Below are 20,057 nucleotides of genomic sequence, written 5' to 3'. Positions count from 1 at the left end.
TATTTAAGATTCATATCAGGCATGCTTCCAAGTGTGAACAAGAAAGAAAAAGGCTGTTAGTGGTAGAGGCAAGACAGAAAATAAACAAGAAATAGGTAAAATAATTTCAGGTAGTGAACAAAATTGTCATAGGATAGTATGACATACTATTATCCTACAATAATAGAGAGGTAAGGAGAAGCAGTAGGAGATATTTCTCTGAGTAGCTTGTTGGTTAGTATATTTTTTAAAAGTCTTTAAGGTTCCCTTGGTTCCTGTGTAGGAGATATGTAAACTTCAGAGGACAAGATGAGAAACATTAGGCTATTGTTACAGCTGGTGTGAAAGAAATCATTGGAGTAGGATGGAGATGGTAACTTGAGATATATTTTAGAGGTGGAGTTATTAGGGCTTGTTGATGAATATAGGGAAATAATGGCTACTGATATCTGTGTTTTCAGTTTGAAAAACTACATTTTTTTATTCTTTCCCTTTTGGTGCTAAAGTTGAACGCATGGCCTAGTGCAAGCACTCTACCATTGAGTCACACCCTCATCCTAAATCTGCTCAACTGAGAGATGGATGGAGGGGGAGGGGAGGTAAAAGAAGGGAAGGGAAGGGAATGAAAAGAATTAAGATTGCTAAATCCCCGGCCCCCAGAGTACTGTAGTTTTTAATGTAGAGGTCTTTTACTTTCTTTGTTAGATTGATTCCTAGGTATTTCTTTTTTGGGGGGATGCTATTGTGAAAGAGATTGTCTAATTTCTCTCTCTGATTTCTTTATTCTTATACAGGAAGGGTACTGATTTTTGAGTGTTGACTCTGTATCCAGCTACGGCACTGAATTTGGTTATCAAATCTAAAAATCTTTTGGTGAATTTTTTTTTGGCTTTTATGTAGAATATCATGTTATCTGCAAATAATGATAGTTTAACTTCTTCCTTTGCTATCCTTATTCCTTTTATTTCTTTCTCTTGTCTAGTTGTTCTGGCTGATGTTTCCAGATCTATATTGACAAGTGGTGACAGGGGACATCTTTGTCTTGTTCCTGATTTTAGAGTGAAAGCTTTCAGTTTTTGTCCATTTAGTATGTTGGCTGTTGGTTTGTCCTAGAAGGCTTTTATCAGATTAAGATAAAGACCATCTATACCAATTTTCTTTAGGGTTTTTATCATGAATGGGTGTTGGACCTTGTCAAATACCTTTTCTGCATCTATTGAAAGGATCATATAGTTTTTCTCCTTTGCTCAGTTAATGTAGTATATTACATTTATTGATTTGTGTATGTTGAACCATCCCCGCATCCTTTGGATGAATCCAATTTGGTATAGGCTTCTTGATGATTTGCTGCATTCTGTATGCCAGTATCTTATTGAGGATTTTTGCATCTGTGTTCATTAAGGAAATTGGCCTATAATTCTCTTTTTTGTTTGGATCCATCTCTGGTTTTGGAATCAGGATAATGCTTGCTTCCAGGAATGAATTTTTTTTTCCATTAAGTTTATCCGGTACATTTTAGGTATAAAATACAGTTACATTCATCATTGGGATCTTGTACCTTTACATGAGTATCTTGATTCTTATTTTTTTCCCCATCCCCTGCCCTCCCTTCATCCCCTCCACCCTTCCGTATTTGCAAAGACTTTGTTTCCATTTTTTTCCTTTTCTCATATTTTTTCTTTTCCCTTCTTTCCTTTCTCCTACCCCTCCCACTTCCCCTACTCCTTTAGAACTTTTCTTCCCATTACACAATATCAATTATACATTTTAAAAATTACAATATCAAGATCTAGAAGACATTATCACAGATTTTACAGAATTTAAAAGGATATAGAAAGCATATTACAAAAATCTTTTTCGAAATAAATTTGACAGCTTCTAAGAAGTACCTTGGAAGACAAATTAATGAAACTGACTCTGGAGGAAATATAAAATTTGAATAGCACCTATTAAAGAAAGTATATTCCTAGCTTGAAAACCTACCTATATGACAACAGCAGGCTCATATACATTTTAACTGATAAATTATATCAGACATTTAAAGCAGAAAAAAGAAGGAACGCTTCTCCCCTCATTTTAGGAAATCAACATTGTGCTAATCCTAAAACTGGATAAAGATAATAGAAGAAAAAAGTAGATAGAAATAGAAATTTAACAAAACAAACTCTTAGAAGTCAGATCTGGCAGTATGTAGAAAGTGGTTTTATTATAGGGATGGCAGTGTTGGTTCAGCATTGGAAGATCCACCCCCCAAAGTCATCATTTTAACAGAGGAAAGGAAAAAGCCATATGATCCTGTCACTAGTTGGAGAAAAAGTATTGGACTAAATTCTACAGCTATTCATGGTAAAAGCTATCAGGAAACTAGAAGTAGAACAGAACCTTCTCAACAAATCAAAGACATGTACTCCATACTTCCAGCAAAAACACCTTATATGAATGGAGAAGATACAATACTTTCTCCCTAAGATGGGGAACAAGGGCTGATATGCCTACTCTTCATCTGTCCATTAAACTTTGAAACGTAGGCCCAAACCAAAATAGTCTGGCAATAAAATGACACAATTAGGCTAGGATTGGCAAGGTAGAAGTAAAATCTTTATATGTAGGTGAAATGATCATCTACAGAGAAAATACTAAGAAATCTCTAGGAGCCCCTAGAACTTGTATGTGAATTTAGCAGGATTAGAAAACACAAGGTATATATGAAAGTTCAGGTTTATGTATACTTGATATAAATGAAGAATTGGATACTGAAATTTAAAAGTTATGTAGGAGTACAAAGGACCTAGAAAAGTAAAAAGAAAAAGAAGAAGTGTTGGAAGACATTTAGTACCTAATTTTAAGACTTCCTCTAAAGCTACAAAGCCGTGTTGGTGTAAGGAAAGACATGTAGATCATTGGAGTAAAACAGAATCTAGAAATAGAACCACACATATATGGTCTACTGAGCTTTGAAAGATTATTTAACATTTTATAGAACATAAACTCAATTCAAGAGCAGAGGAAAAGATAGTGTTTTCAGCAAATGGCGCTAGAACACCTGTTATCCGTATGTAAAAAATTAACCTCAACCCTTTATTTCCACACATAAAAATAACTTGAAAGGATCTATGAATCTAAATATGAAAGACTAAAACTATAAAACTTTAAGAAGAAAGTATAAGGGAAAATGTTGATGAATTTAGTGTAGGCAAGGATTTCCTAGGATATAAAAAACATGATGTATAAAAGAAAAAAATTGATAAATGAGATTCCATCAAAATTTAGAATTTTTTTTTTTGGTACTGGGGATCGAACTCAGGTCCTTCTGCTTGTGAGGCAGGTGGCAGAACCAGTGAGCTAAATCCCCAGCCCCAAAATTTAGAACTTTAAATGACATCGTTTAGAAAATGAAAAGTAGTCCTTAAACAGACCATATTTATAATGCATATAACCTATGACCAGAATATATAAAGAACTCTTACAGCTTATTAGCAGACAACCCAATTAAAAAGTAGACACAAGGGCTGGGGATTTAGCTCAGTGGTTTCGCCGCCTGCTGTGCAAGGCAAGGACCCGAGTTTGATCCCTGGCACAAAAAAAAAAAAGGTAGACACAAGAAGATGATAATAGCCAGTACAGCACAAGGAAAGGTGCACTGCAACAGTAGAATCAGAAAAATACTAATCAGTACAATAGCAAGATTGAATTGTACACTCATTAGGGAGATGAAGTTAAAAGTTTTAAAAGAACATAGGGCTGGGGATTTAGCTCAGTGGTTTCACTGCCTGCTGCGCAAGCAGAAGGACCTGAGTTTGATCTCCAGTACCAAAAAAAAAAAAAAAAATAGAACTAATGTCAGCTTAGGTGTGAACCAGTTAGAACTTTCTAATACTGCTAATGTGAGTGTAAAATGATAAAACCATTTTGGAAAACAATATAAAAATTTCTTGTGTTACTGTTAAGAACCAATAGTCCTGTTCTTAAGTTTTTACTTGAGAGGAATGAAAACACATGTTCACAATAGATTTGTACATACAAATTGAGTATCCCTTATCTGAAATTCTTGGATCCAGAGTGTTTCAGAGTTTTGTTTGAAATCCGCTTGATCTGCAAAGAGGATAGCTACTTCTTCTTTTTTTTAATTTTTTTGGTACCGGGGATCGAACTCGGGTCCTTGTGCTTGCACAGCAGGCGGCGAAACCACTGAGCTAAATCCCCAGCCCAAGGATAGCTACTTCTGCTTTTCTTTTTTTTGTTTTGGGTTCCTGTCACATGGAGTATTGTTTTCCACCCTTTAACTTTCAGACTATGAGTTTCTTTTTGAATTAAATGTGTTTCTTGTATGCAGCATATTGTTGGATCTTGCCTCTTGACTAATTCTGCCAGTCTATTTCTTTTGATTGGTGAATTGAGACCATTAACATTGATAGTTATAACTCATACATATTGACTTATCATTGTCCTGAGTTTTTCTGTTTATTTGATTCTCCCCCTTTTCATTTAATTTCTTGTCGCCCCCAACGGATTCATTCTGCTGGGCTTCCTGAGGTTGTGATCCTCGTCTTTTCCTAGGATATTGTCTAAAATGTTTTGGAGTGCTGGTTTGGTATTCATGAAGTTCCTAAGGTGCTCTTTGTCACGAAAATTTCTTATTTCTCCATCAATTTTGAAAGATAATTTTGTAGGGTACATCAATCTGGGTTGCAGGCTGTTTTCCTTTAGGGCTTGAAATATATCACTCCAAGCTCTTCTTGCCTTGAGGGTTTGCATTGAGAAGTCTGCTGTGATTCTGATGCGCTTTCCTTTGTATGTGATTTGTTTCTTTTCTCTAACTGCCTGTAGAATTTGTTCTTCTGTTGGGTTTCTGGAATCTTGTTTTGTTTTGTTTTTTCGTTTTGGCACCGGGGATCGAACTTGGGTCATTGCACTTGTGAGGCAGATGGTGGAACCACTGAGCTAAATTCCCGGCCCCATCTGGAATCTTAACTATTATATGCCTATGTGTAGATTTTTTTGATCACAGCTACTTGGAGTCCTATATGCCTCGCTTATCTGTATGTCAAGTTCTTTTCCCTTGCTTAGGAAGTTTTCTGCCATCACTTCTGTGAACAGTTTTTTTATGTCATCTGCACTCTCTCCTGTTTCTTCATTGACTCCAATCAGTCTTATGTTATTCTTCTTTGCATAAACTAGCAGCTGCTGGATTGATTTCTCTTGGTCCCTTACGATTTTAAAGAAAGTTTTCTTTTCCTGGTCACTGATTGCAATCTTATCTTCTGTATCTAAAATTCTGTGCTCACATTGGTTCATTCTGTGGTGTAGACTTTCAGTGGAGTTTTTAATCTCCTGGAAATCTGTTTGCATCTGTTTTATGGATTCCATTTGTTTCCTATGTTGGGATTCCATCATGTTTTTCAGCTTCTCTATTTTTTAAAATCTGTGTCCTCTAGATTTATTAATCATGTCTTGCACTATAGGCACAATCTGTTGTTGTCTGAGAAATTATTTCTGATTTCATTTTTCCCAGATCCTCTTTTGTTGCCAGTTCAGAGAGTCCAGGTGGTTGAGTATCAGAGTGTTCCATCTCGTTTCCCTTTGGGGTTGTTTTAGGTGATCTGGAAGTCTGGTTTTGAAACTTGTTCACGTGTCTTTTCATTTCAACAGGGGTGGGGACTGTAGGGGGTGCTGCTGGTGCCCGTGTGGCTCACCTCCTGTGTGCTGGCTGGGTGGTACGGCAGCCAGGAAGCCTCCTCTTGTGTGCTGGGAGTGGCTCACCTCCTCTGTGCTGGCAGTGGTCTCCAGGAATGAATTTGGGGGTATTGCTCCCTTTCAATTTTATTAAAGAGTATGAGGAATAGCAGCGTTAGGTCTTTTCGAAATTTCTTGTAGAATTCAGCAGTGAATCCCATCAGGGCCAGGGCTTTTCTTTGTTGGTAAGTGTTTAATTACATCTTCAGTTTCATTGGCTGATACTGGTTTGTTTAGAATTTCTGTATCTTCTTGATTCAGTTTTAATAATTCATGTGTATCTAGGAATCTGTCCATTTCTTGTATTTTCCATCTTATTAGAATGCAGGTTCTCAAAGTAGGTATTAATGATCTGGATTTCTGCAGGATTCATTGTGATTTCACCCTTTTCATTTCTAATTGCATGAATTTGAGTCTTTTTTTTTTCCTTTTTTTGACAAGGTTGCCTAAGGGTTTGTCAATTTTATTTAATCTTTCAAAGAGCCCACACTTAGATTCTTTGATTCTTTGTATTGTTTTCTTAGTCTCCATTGCGTTAATTTCTGCTCTGATTTTTATAATTTCCTCACTTACATGTGCTTTGGGCTTGACTTGATGATCTTTTCATAGAAGCCTGAGGTTCAACATAAGGTTGTTTGGGGGCCAGGAATGTAGCTTAGTGGCACAGTGCCTGCCTGGCAAGCTCAAGGTCCTGAGTTTGATACCTGATACCCCCCCCCCAAAAAAAAAAACAAACACAAAAAACATGAGGTTGTTTATTTGAGCCCATTCTGTTTTCCTGATGTGAGAATTCACTGCTGTAAATTTCCCTTATAGGACTGCTTTCATTGTATCCCTTGAATTCTGGTATGTTGTATTGTCATCATCATTTAATTGTAGAAATTGTCTGATTTCTTCTTTAATTTCATGTGGTGACCCATTGGTTGTTCAGGAGGTTGTTAATTTCTATTTGTTTATGAATTTTTTTGTGGTTTCTTTTGCCATTGATTTCCGATTTCATTGCACCATGGTCTAACAATATACATGGAATAATTCAGTTCCCTTGCATTTACTTAAGCATGTTCTGTGAGCTAGTACATTGTCTATTTTGGAGAAAGTCTTTTTTTTTTTTTCTTTTGGTACCAGGGATTGAACTCAGGACCTTGTGCTTGTAAGGCAGGCGTGGTTCCCCCTAGCTAAATCTCCAGCTGGAGAATGTCTTGCATGCCGCTGGGAAGAATGTTTATTCTGATGTTGTGGAGTAGAATACTCTGTAGACATCTACTAGGTCCATTTGTTCAAAAGTTTGATTCAATTCTAATATTTCATTGTCGATTTTTTGTCTAGTTGCTCTATTTGTGACAATGGGGTATTAAGGTCCCCTATTACAACTGTATTAGTACTTATTTGATTTTTCATGTCCGTTAATATTTGTTTTATTTAGTTGGGCTTCTATTTGGTACATATGTATTTATGATTGTTATCTCTTCCTCTTGGATTGCTCTCCTGACCAGGATGTAGGGACCTTCTTTGTCTCTCTTAATCAGTCTTGGCTTGAGATCCACTTTGCAAATAGAATAGGTATACCTCCCTTTTTTTCTGGATTTTTGTTACATGGAATATTGTTTTCCATCCCTTGACTTTCAGTCTGAAATTTTTTTTTGTACCAGGGATCGAACTCTGGACCTTGCACTTGAGAGGCAGGTGGCAGAACCACTGGCCTAAATCTCTGGCCCTATGATTTTGTTTTTGAATTAGGATGCAGGATATTGTTGGATCTTGCTTCTTGATTCATTCTGCCAGTGTGTGTCTTTTGATTGGTGAATTGAGACCATTAACATTGATGGTTATAACATATATATTGTCTTATCTCTGTCATGATATCTTCCTGCTGTTGGTTACCTTCTTTCCTTTTCTGTTTCATTTCTTGCCTTGCCTGGTGGATTCATTCTGTTGGGGTTCATGGAGTTGTAATCCTCATTGTCTCTATCTAGAATATCCTTCAGAACACTTTGGAGTGCTGGTTTGGTGGTCATGAATTTCTTCAGATGTTCTTTACCATGGAAGTATCTTATTTCTCCATCAATTTTGAAGAATAATCAGGGTTCGTCAGTCTGGGTTAGAGGTTGTTTTCCTATAGGGGTTGAAATACTTCACTCCAAGCTCTCCTTGACTTGAGGGTTTGTGTTGAGAAGTCTGCTGTGATTCTGATGGGCTTTCCTTTATAGGTGATTTGTTTCTTTTGTCTAACAGCTTTTAATATTCTGTCCTTGTGTTGAATTTCTGAAATCTTGACTCTTTTTTTGGTATTAGGGATCGAACTCGGGACCTTGTGCTTGCAAGGCAGGCAGTGAAACCAGTGAGTTAAATTCCCAGCCCTATCTTGACTATTATATTCCTTGGAGAAGATTTTTTTTAAATCATGGCTAATTGGGAGTCCTGTATGCCTCAGTTATCTGTATGTCAAATTCTTTTTCTGTTTCGGAAGTTTTCTGACATTACTTCTGAGAACAGGTTTTTATGTCATTTGTGCTATCTCCTGCCTTTTCATTGACTCCAATCAATCTTGTGTTCTCCTTTCCATCATCTGGCAGCTGATGGATTGATTTTTCATGATCCCTTGCTATTCTAAAGAAATTTCTATTTTCATGATCGCTAACTGCAATCCTGTCTTCTATATCTGATATTCTGTCCTTACATTGATTCCTTCTGCTACATATACTTTCAATGGAGTTTTTTTTTTTAAAGTTTAGTTTGTTTTTCGTTTTTGTTTTTTTTGAGACAGGATCTCGCTTTGTAGTTCCTGCTGGCCCTGAATTCACTTTGTAGCCCAGGCTGGACTCATACTTGCAGTTGTCCTCCTACCTCAGCCTCCCAAGTCCTGGGATCACAGGCATGTGCTAGCATGCCCGGCTTCAATGAAGTTTTTAATTTCCTAGATAGTGTTTGAATCTGTTTCGTGGATTCTATTTCTTTCTTACCCTGGGTGCTCATAGTTTCCATTTCTTTCCTATGCTGGGCACTCATGGTTTCCATCAAATTCCTGAGCTGTTTTATTTTTTATGTGTATCTGCTCTAGAGTCACTAAGCGTGTCTTTCATTCTGGTCACCATCTCTGTAGTTATCTGGGAAATTATTTCTGCTTTGAGTTTTTCTAGAGTCTCTTTCATCTGCTTTGTTACTTCTGCTGCTACTACTTCAGAGAGTCTAGGTGAGTGCCTTTTGGATTGTTCCACTTCATTGCCCCTGGGGTTTGCCTTTGGTGAGCTGAAAGTCTGAGGGGGTTGCATCTTGTTTAAGTGTCTTCTCGTTTTCTGTTTTTTAACAAGTTTGATTGGGTTGATGCGTCTAAATTTTTTATGGCAAGTAGCTTTATTGCCAGTATTCAGAACCCTTAGGAAATGACTGCTTCTCGGAAATGTCTTCCAGGTGTAGGTAGCTTTTGGGTTTTGAGTCTGTTGCAGGATCCTACCTCTTCAGTTTATTGGGGATGAGAAGTTTTTATTTGTCGCAGTTGCCAGTTCTTTGGCAGTGGCCTGTAAGTTTGTTTTTTTTTCTAAAGATCCTTAGGCAATCTCTGTTTTGGTATACCAGGAGGAATAACTGATTAGCACAATTATGTCACTTAGGTTACAGTAGTACAATTAACAATAGCATCAAATACAGCCTAGAAAACTACGAATTGTAGCCCTTAATATGGCAGTTTTATCCGTAGGGGAGAAATTTTAAAGGGGTTGGGGCAAAAGCAGAAATAGAAGAAGAGGAAGAGATCAGGAGCAAGGCTGGAGGACAAACTTTAGGAAACTGGTGCAGAAAAACAGGTGGGAAAGAGAAGAGAAACAAGAACAAAACAGAGCAACCACAACAAAAAACTAAAAACCCATGTTCAAACAGTCAATGAAAAACAAAACAAGAACTAGAATGGAGGAAAAAAGAAAAGAAAAAAAAGGACAAAGTACAATCCAAAGTTTGTCCAATTCATTGTGTGTCTCTGGTGTCACTGTTAGGCAATGTGGGCAAACAAGAGTCCAGAGCCAGATAGATTAATCCCAGCAAGCTAGTTGCCACTTCACAGTGGCATAGTGGATAATCCCAGCCAGCCTGTCCCTTTAATTCTTCTGAAGTTCAGGCTGGTTTTTGATGATGAGGCTGGAACCGGATTCCTCAAGCCTAGAACAGTCTGTGTGTCTCCTGCCAGCTTGAACTCCACTCCCTGATCTCCTGCTGACTTGAACTTGGTTCCACACCATGGCACTGGGAGCCACTAGATGGAGTCGGCCCACAGGTGTACTGAATTCTGAGCAGAGTTGGCCTCTCTCCAAAATAGCTACCAGCCAATCACCAACTCCTAGTTGAGGTCTGAACCCAGATAACTCACCAGCCACTTGTCTGGGGTGTCCGCTCCTCTATTCTACTAGTGCTTGTCTCTGTGGAGGCCTCTGGGGTTGCCTGCAGTCACCATACATCTGCAGGGTTGACCCGCCATTCCCTTGCCAAGAATTCCAGCTCTAGGAGAGAGTGTTGCTTGGTACCTCCCTCCTTTTCGTTAAAGTCTCTGTCTTCACCCTCTATGTAGACTTCATTTTTCGCCTCACATACTTCCTGGGTCCAGGGACCCAATTCCCTCCTCCTCCTCTTGCTGCTCTATTCCATTGTCAGGATACCAAATCTCAGAGAGGCTCTTTCTCTGCTCTTCACCTCTCTGTCATCTTCCTGGAAGTGTCCCTGAATTACATCTTGAGGTTTTTTGTGGGTTTTTTGGTAATGGGGATTGAACTTGGGTCCTTGTGCTTGTGCAGCAGGTGGGGAAGCCACTGAGCTAAATCCCCAGCCCCCCTGAATTACATTTTAATAAAGCTGTTTTAAAGAAAAAAAACTAAATAAAAAAATGTTGCCTAATTTCTTTCTATAGCTATAGTTTCCAAGAAGTGAATTTATTTGTTCAAGGCATGTGAAAAATATATTTGATACAAAGTCAATCGAGGTATAATTTGCATAGCATAAAACCCACTCCCCCACTTTTTTTCAGTACTGGGGATTGAATTCAGGGCCTTTGCACTGAGCTACATCACCATTTTTTTTTTATTTTTTATTTTTTTTTGGTACCGGGGATTGAACTTGGGACCTTGTGCTTGCGAGGCAGGCGCCGGAACCACTGAGCTAAATCCCCGGCACCATTCTTTTTAAAAAAAATTTTTTTTTAAAGAATTTTGAGACAGAGTCTTGCCTAGCCACTGAGTTATCCAAGCTGGGGTTCAACTTGTAATTCTCCTGCCTCAGTCTCCTGTAGTGCTAGGATTATAGGCATGTGCCACCATGTTGGACAAATTCACCCTTTTCTTGTACATTTTTTTTTTTTTGGTACCGGGGATCGAACTCAGGAACTTGTGCTTGTGAGGCAGGCACCAGAACTTGCACTGAGCTAAATCCCCAGCCCAGGTAGAAGTAACTTTTTTTTTTTTTTTGGTACCAGGGATCGAACTCGGGTCTTTCTGCTTTTGAGGTAGGTGGCAGAACCACTGAGCTAAATCCCTGGCCCTTCTTGTACATTTTCGTAAGCTCTGATAAAGCTTATATATATTTTTTCTTTTGTGCCAGGCATTGAACTCAGGACCTTGTACTTGTGAGGCAGGTAGTGGCACCACTGAGCTGAATTCCTGGCCCAAAGCTTATATTCTGTTATAATTGGCACCAAAGTCAAGATGCAGCTCATTTCAATACCCTCAAAATTTCTTAATGCCCCTTTATAGACAGCCTGTCCCCTACCTGTAAGCCCGTAGCAGCCGCTGATTATTTTCTATTTTATAATTTTCCCTTTTCAGAAAATCATATATAGTGTGTATTACTTTGAGTTTGACTTTTTCAGGTACAGTGTGATGCATTTGACTATTTTCACAATGCTAGGAATTGAACCCAGGGCTTCTTGCATGGTAGGTAAGCTCTCTACCACTGAGCTACATCCCTAACCCTTTTTAAATTTTATTTTGAGACACAGTCTTGCTGAGTTGCCTAGGGTGGCCTCAAATATGGGATCCTCTTATCTTAGCTTCTTGGGTAGCTAAGGAATATACGTGCGCTTCTTGGGTAGCTTGGGAATGTAAGTGTGTGCCACTGTGTCTAGCTTGCCTATATGTTTTCGGATAAAAATTTGTTTTCCTTTTTCTTGGGTATATAATTAGTAGTAGGATTTTTTCACTACATTTATTTATTTGTTTGTTTGTTTATTGGTACTGGGAATGGAACTTGGGACCTTGCGCCTGAGAGGCAGGTGGCGGAACCAGTGGACTAAATCCCCAGCCCCCATTTATTTATTTTGTAAGTCTTTATAAAGTTAATTATCATACATACAGATTAACAGCCAGAAGCAGTAGGACTGCTCAGTCATGAAAATGAGAGCCAGGTATAGTGGTGCATGCCTGAAATCCCAGCACTCAGGAGGCTGAGGCAGGAGGATTGCCACAAGTTTGAGGCCATCTGGGGCTACATAGTGAGACCCTGTTTCAAAAAAAAAAAAGTGTGTATTTATATTGTTTTGAGAGTTCTCTGTATATTTTGAATACAAATCCTTTATTAGATATGTGTTTTCCAAATATTTTCTCCTGGTTTGTGGCTTTTATCTTCATTTTCTTAGCAGTATTTATTTATTTATTTTTTTGGTACTGGGGTTCGAACTCGGGACCTTGTGGTTGCGAGGCAGGTGGCGGAACCACTGAGATAAATCCCTGGCCCTCTTAGGAATATTTTTGCAAAGAGCAAAAGTTTACTTTGATCAAATTCAGTTTATCAGGTTTTTTTTTTGGTACTGAATATTGAACTCAGAATCTTGCACTTGCAAGGCAGGCGAGGTGCCACTGAGGTAAATCCTCGGCCCCCAGTTTACCAGTTTTTTCTTTTATAGATTATACTTTTTGTGTCATGCCTAACTTCTGTGCATTTTAACATTTTATTTCTTTTGTCTCCAAAGGCTCTTCTGCATGCTCTTAAAGCATCAGCTCTTTTTCTTTCTTCTCTCTGTCCTTAGACATAGTTAACTATAGTTAATAATAGTGCTGCTGGTGTTACTATTTTCAGACTGTTTTTATGCCACATTGCCCCTTTGGTATTATAGCATGTATGATACATAATTTTCTTATTTAGGTTTTTTGAGACAGAGTCTCACTATGTAGTTCAGGCCAGCCTTGAGGTCACTATGCAGCCCAAGCTGGCCTCCAACTTGGTGGGTCTTTATCTTGCTATGATAGCCTCCGTCTCCTAGGTATACACAATCTTTTTTCCTCAGCTTCTCAGGTAGCTGGGACTATAGACCTATGCTACTACTGCTTGCTTGCTTGCTTTTTTTTTTTTTTTAAATAAGTTGAAAATTTGTGGCAGCTCTGCATCAAGCAAGTCTACTGGGGCTGCTTTTTCCACTGCACATATTCACTTTGTGTCTCTCTGTCACATTTTGGTAATTGTCACAAAATTTCAGGCTTCTTATAATTGTTAGGGTGATCTGTGATCAGTGATCTTTGATTTTATTATTGTAATTGTTTGGAGGCACCACAAACTGTGCTCATGTAATATGGCAAATAATTTCATAAATGTGTATTTTCTGACTGTTCTACTGATTGGCTCCTCAACCTCTCTCCCTCTGTGGCCTCTATTTCCTGATACATAATCATACTGAAGTTAGTTTATTGAACAGTAGTTTAGAAAGACCTTTTAAATTTTCAACTGAAAGAGTCAGCTCTTTCTCACTTTAAATGACAAGTTAAAAATAGTTAAACCTAGTGAAGGAGACAGATAGAAAGCTAAGATAGGTTGGCACCTGCACTAGTTAGCTGAGCTGTGAATGCAAAGGGAAAGTTCTTGAAGAGAATTGAAAGTGTTATACTACTGAACACATAAATAATAAAGCAAAACAGCCTTATTGTGGATATGGAAAAAATGGAGGGAAGTTTTAGTGGTCTTGGTAGATGATTAAACTAGTGGTAGTATTCCCTTAAATCAGGCCCATTCAGAGCAGGGCCCTAATTCTCTTCAGTTCTAGGAAGGCTGAAAGATGAAGCTATAGAAGAAAACCTTGAATCTAGCAGGGATTGGTTCATGAAGTTTAAGAAAAGAAACTATTTCTTTAACATGAAAATGCACAGTGAATAAATGTTGAAGTACAGTAGTAACTGCAGCAAGTTATGCAGAAGAGCAAAAATAAGTGGGCTACTTACTTACTTGAAGGTAACTACAAAATCAAGAGAATCTCAAGGTACATGAAAAAGCTTTATATTGGAAAAAGATGCCATCTATCTAGGTCTTTCATAGCTAGAGAGAATAAGTCAGTGCCTGGCTCCAAAGTTTCAGAGGACAAGCTGACTCTCGGAGGCTAATGCAGGTGGTTTTGAGTTTAAGCCAGTACTCATTTACCATTCTGAAAATTCTAGAACATTTAATAATTCTACCAAATGTCCTCTGCCTGTGGTCTTTATAAATGGAACAACAAAGTCTGAATGAGACACCCCTGTTTACAGCATGGTTACTGAATATATTTTACCTTTTTTTTTTTTTTTTTTTTGAGACAGTGTCTTGTTAGAACCAACTGTGTAGCCCAGGTTGACCTCAAACTTGTGGCAGTCCTACTATTTGCCTCCCGAGTGGTGGGATTACAGAAATGTGCCACCATATCTGACCAGTTACCAAATTTTTTTTTTTGGTACCGGAGGTCGAACTTAGATCTTTGCGCTTGCGTAGCAGACAGCGAAACCACTGAGCTAAATCCCCGGTCCAATATTTTTGTTTTTTGAGACAGCGTCTTACTATGCATTTCAGGCTGGCCTTGAACTCACTATGTAGTCCAGGCTGGTATTGAACTTGCCATGATCCTACTGCCTCAGTCTCCTGAGTGCTGGGATGACAGGCATGTGCCACCACTCCTGACTGGTTACCAAATATTTTGTTTGTTTGTTTGTTTTTGGTACTGGGGATTGAACTCAGGACCTTGCACTTGCGAGCCAGGCACCAGAACCACTGAGCTAAATCCCCAGTCCTGGTTACCAAATATTTTAAGCCCACTTTTGAGACCTAATTTCGGAAAAATATTTATTTCAAAATATTACTGCTCATTGACAGTGTACTTGGTCACCCAGGTACTGTGATGGAGATGCACAATGAGATTCATGTTGTATAAGCCTGCTAGAACAACATCCATTCTATACCCCAAGTATCAAGAAATAATTTCAACTTTGAGTCTCACTATTTAAGAAATATATTTTCTTTTTTAAAAAAAATTTTTGTGTGTGTGTGTGTGTTTTTTGGTACCAGGGATTGAACTCAGGTCCTTGCTCTTGCGCAGCAGGCAGTGAAACCACTGAGCTAAATCCCCGGCCCCAAGAAATATATTTTCTAAGGCCCTGGCTGCCATTGATATTGATAGTGAATTGAAAATTTTCTGGAAAGGACTCACCATTCTAAATGCCATTAAGAGCATTTGTTGCCAGGTGTGGTGATGCATGCTTGTGATCCCAGCCCAGAGGAGCCGGAGGCAGGAAGATTGTGAGTTTCAGTCCAGACTTGGCTACATAGTGAGTTTGAGGCTAGGCAGGGATACCTTGTGAGATTGTCTCAAAAAAATCCAAACCCTCCTCCACCCAAATATCCCTTAAAAACATTTGTTATTCACAGGAAGAAGTGAAAATATCAACCTTGAATGTGGAAAAAGTTGATTTAAGCTCTCATGGATGACTTTAAGAGATTCAGGATTTCAGTGGAGGCTAACACAACTGCAGATGTGTTGGAAATAGAGAACTAGAATTAGAAGTGGAGGCTGAAGATGTAACTGAATTGCTGCAATCTTATGATGAAACTTGAATGGATGAGTAGTTTTTTATAGATGAACATAGAAAGTGGTCTCTAGAGATGGAGTCTACTTGTGAACATTGTTGAAGTGATAACAAAGGATTTAGAATATTAGATAAACTTGATCACTAAAGAAGTGGTTTGAGAGGATTGACTCCAATTTTGAAAGAGGTCCTGTGGGCAGAATTCTATCACAGAGCGTCACATCTACAGAAAAGTCTTTTATGGAAAGTGCAGTCAGTTGATGTGGAAACCTTTAATTGATTTATTTTTAAGAATTGTCACAGCTGTGCCAAAATTCTATAGCCACTGCTATGACCAGTCAACAGCCATCAACATGGCAGTGAGATCTTCCACCCACAAAAAGATGGTGCCTGGCTGAAAGCTCAGATAATGATTAGCATTTTTTTTTTAATGATTCACGTTTTTAGCAGTGAAGTATTTTTAAATTAAGATATATAGTATTTTTGGAAACATAATTCTATCACATTCCTTTTTTTTTTTTTTTTTTGGTACTGGGGATTGAACTCAGGATCTTGCGCTTGCGAGGCAGGCACATTGCCACTGAGCTAAATCCCTGGGCTTGTTACCACATTGTTGATAGGCTACAATATAGTATAAACTGGGGGAATATATGTACTAGGGGAAAAATTTATGTGACTCACTTTACTTCAGTGGTCTGAATGAAAACCAACATATTTCTATGGTATGCCTGTATGTTAATGTAAGATGAAGTAGACTTAAAGTGAAAGTGTATTACAAGTATAATTTAATATGGTCAACAGGGCATAATTCTAAATGTGGATTATCTGATAACTTCAAAATACATGAAACAAAAGCTAAAAGGAGGAGTGAGCAGAATCTCCAAATATGTTTACTAGATGTATAGCTCTGTCAGTTGCTAGAACAAGGCAAAGAAGACTGAAATTGTAACAACTTTATCAACCATCTTGACCTTATTGATACTTATAGAAACATTATTCCAGACAGCTGTAGTATATGTTTTTAAGTATACACAGAGGGAACACCAAAATAGACCACAATTTGGACCATAAAAAGTGCATTAGTGGACTCGGGATTTAGCTCAGTGGTGCCACCACCTGCCTTGCAAGCGCAAGGTCCTGAGTTCAATCCTCTGTACCAAAAAAACAAACAACCCCCCCCCCCCAAAACCCCCAAAAAGTGCATTAGTAGGGAATGAATTTTCTGACCTCAGTGGTATTGTTAGGAATCATAAGATAATTATAGTATCAAAAATTGAAAATTAAACATACTTCAAAATAAACCATATGTGAAAGAAAGAAAGAACTCCAGTGTTTTGAAATAAATGAATGATAATGAAAACAGAAGTTACTGCAGTTTTGGGATGCATTTAAAGCAATGCTTAGAAAAACAATTTTAAACACTTAAGAGTGATGCCAAATCATTACAACTTTGAGTCTTGATAAAAAGTGATGTCAAATCAAGAAGCTAAGCAAAGTAAATCAAAATAAGTGAAGGAAGTAGTAAAAATACAAGCAAAAATCAGTTGAATAGAAAAATGAAGAGCAGTATAAAAATCATTGAGCCCACAAGCTGATTTCTATCAAAGAAAAAAAGTTGCAAATTTCCATTATCAGGACTGAAAGTGGGACCACAGAGAGGAGGCGGAGCATGTGAAGTGGTTGCACTTGTGGGTCCAAGAGGAAAATCAGTTGTGATACAGAGTACCCATCCTTTCCAGAAGAGAGGCCACTGTAGTTCCAAAGAACAAGTCTCAGGACCGTGAGAGCAGCTGCCTCCCTCTCTGAAGCTTGACTAAATCATGGAGGATTTCAGAGTATTTCTGGGAGTCTGTCATTAACAACTGAAAAGGCAACTAATATGGGAAAGCATCTTGAATTTTCTCTAAGACCAGAGAAAGAAACTACAAATATAAGAGTACCATTGAGCTTACAAACAACATGGAGTTCCAATGAAAGTGATGTGTCAGATGAGATACTTTCTAAATCACAGAAAGATAATGGACATTGCTCTAGAATACACACATTTAATAGGAATATTTTAAGTCCAGAAGATGGGGTCAGTGATGATAAATTACTAATTTTGTAAGAAATCTAGTTTTGTTTAAATACTGGGTTCAGTATTAGAAACCTGCATTCCTTTTGTGTTATTGTAATTAATTGATTGTGACTTTTTAAAGTCCCAGCCTCATTGCCAAACCTTTTAGAAAACTTTTCTTCTTTGATATTTTTCACAACTCTAACAGAGAGTTACCTTTTTACCATTAACAACTTAGGCTGGGACTTGTTGGAATTCCATTTTTTGCTCTTTGGCACCAGAGCCAGTTCTTGCAGTTCCCACATAATGCTGCATTCATGCTGCCTTCTTGCAAACTTGTTAAGTAGTGTAATAACCAGTGTGTGGTGGAAGTATAATTTACTATCAAGTTCCTATGCTGGTGATATTTTGTATTGTATCATGTTTCAAACAATATAAAACAAAGTTTCTCAACTTTGACAGTCTTGCCATTTGGAGCCAGGTAAGTCTTTGCTATGGGGAGAACTTACCTTTGTATGCTATATTGGATGTTTTGCAGCATTCCTAGCCTCTGCCTACTGATCACAGTAGTAACCCGAACCCTAGCTTCAACACCCCAAAATATTTCTAGATGTTACCAGAGGTCCCCTGAAGGAAAAAAATCACCTTCAGTTCATAACCACATATATACTATTATGGAAATCATATCCTTTTACACATTTTAAAAAATAGTCTGGAGTATTTAACAGTCTTAATGCTTTCAACATGAATTTGTAACTTTTAATTCTGATAGTTCATGTTACTCTCAGACAACTTCTCTGGAAAGTGGTTAAATTTCTTTGATCACTTTGTATTCCATTTTGGTAACCACCATTGACATTTTAATAGGTACTGGGTTAAATAGTGTTCTAAGATTTTACATAAGCTGATAATGCTTATGTCATTACTTAAACCATATTAATTAGAATTCATTGTGATATAACTCTTGGTTTGTCTTCACACATCAGAACCCAGTTTCAGTATTAAAAATTGTATGCATAGGGCCGGGGATTTAGCTCAGTGGTTTTGCCGCCTGCTGCGCAAGTGCAAGGACCCGAGTTCGATCCCCGGTACCAAAAAAAAAAAAAAAATTGTATGCTTGTTTGAATAGTATGGTATATGAATTATTTTTCAAAGCTTGCATTAAATAAAAAGCAAGTAGGAACACCATGATAAATAGGCATTAAAATATAATAAGGGAATATTAAGAGGAATTTTATCCCAATACATCCAGCTACTTAAGATGAATTGGCCAAATGTGTTGACTCAAATTACCAGAAATAGAACAAGATAAGAAATTCTTCTTTAAAACACAAATAATCGCACCTCCTCACACAGAATTGCATGCCTATATGGCTTTATTAGTAAAACTGTGAAACATTTAAAAGGATACAGTAGTGCTCTTACTCAAACTTATTCAGAAATTATGAGGAACCAATATTTTCCAGTTCACTTGCTAAGGCCAGCATTACTTTGATAACCAGAACAACTGTTGAGAAAACTGCAGACCGGTATTGCTCATGAACATATATAAAAAAATTCTTACCAATATTATAAACTGAATCTAGGATATAAGAAGTATCAATAAAGTTATTCATGGTGGCACATGCCTGTAATTCCAGCACTCAGAAGCTGAGACAAGAGGATCAAGTTTGAGCCCAGCCTGTGCAACATAGGGAGAGAGAGCATGCTTTAAAAAAAAGGGGGGGGGGGTGGCTAAAGATGTAGCTCAGTGTAAAGGCCCTGGATTCAGTTTTAGTACCATAAAACCAAACCATACCAAACCAAACCAAATCAAATCAAATGAAAAGGCTAATCACATGGGGCTTATCACAAGAATGTAAAGTTGGTTTAACACTGAAAAATCAAATAGACTAAGAAAGATGAAATCATATGATTATCTCAACAGATGTAAAGAAAGCATTTGAAAAGTAAGCTTCCATTCATTTGAAAAATGAATTATATCAGTAATAGAAGGGACTTTCTTAACCTGAGAGAGGGCATCCATGAAAATCTTACAATGAGGGTAATACTTAATGGTGAAAGACGAACGCTTTAATCTTAAAATTGGAATTAAGGCAAGAACATCCATTTTCATCAGTTGAATTAGTACTATGTTGAAGTACTGTATGTAGCCAGTTCGCTAAGGCAAGGGAAAAAAAATAAAAAGGGCATAATAATCAGAAGAAATGGGCCGGGGATTTAGCTCAGCAGCAGAGCGCCTGCCTGGCAAGGGCAAGGTCCTGAGGTTGATCCTTGGTACTAAAAAAAAAAAAAAAAAAATTAGAAGTGCAACTTGTCCAGCCATATAATTGTTGATATGGACAATCCTAAGGAGTGCCAGAATGCTTCCAGTGTTAATGAATTTGGCAAGTTGAAGGTTAAAAAGACAAAATGCAAAATTCCAATTTCATTTTAATGTACTGGGAACAAACAGTTGAAAAAATGAGCCGGGTTTGGTGGCGCATGCCTATAATCCC

General features: G+C 37.8%; 1 protein-coding gene across 12 annotated transcripts in view; it reads left to right on the top strand.

The window, feature by feature from the left end:
• The window catches only part of Zmym4 (zinc finger MYM-type containing 4), a 171,752-nt gene that overhangs the window by 19,319 nt on the left and 132,376 nt on the right, over positions 1-20,057 (top strand). The window lies entirely within an intron of this gene.

This window comes from Heterocephalus glaber, unplaced genomic scaffold, assembly GCF_053883595.1.
Source record: "Heterocephalus glaber isolate CG9 unplaced genomic scaffold, H.glaber_assembly_v1.0 deba00001452, whole genome shotgun sequence".
Taxonomy (NCBI): domain Eukaryota; kingdom Metazoa; phylum Chordata; class Mammalia; order Rodentia; family Bathyergidae; genus Heterocephalus; species Heterocephalus glaber.
Note: the sequence above shows the minus strand (reverse complement) of the source record. Positions and strands in the feature narration are given on the sequence as shown.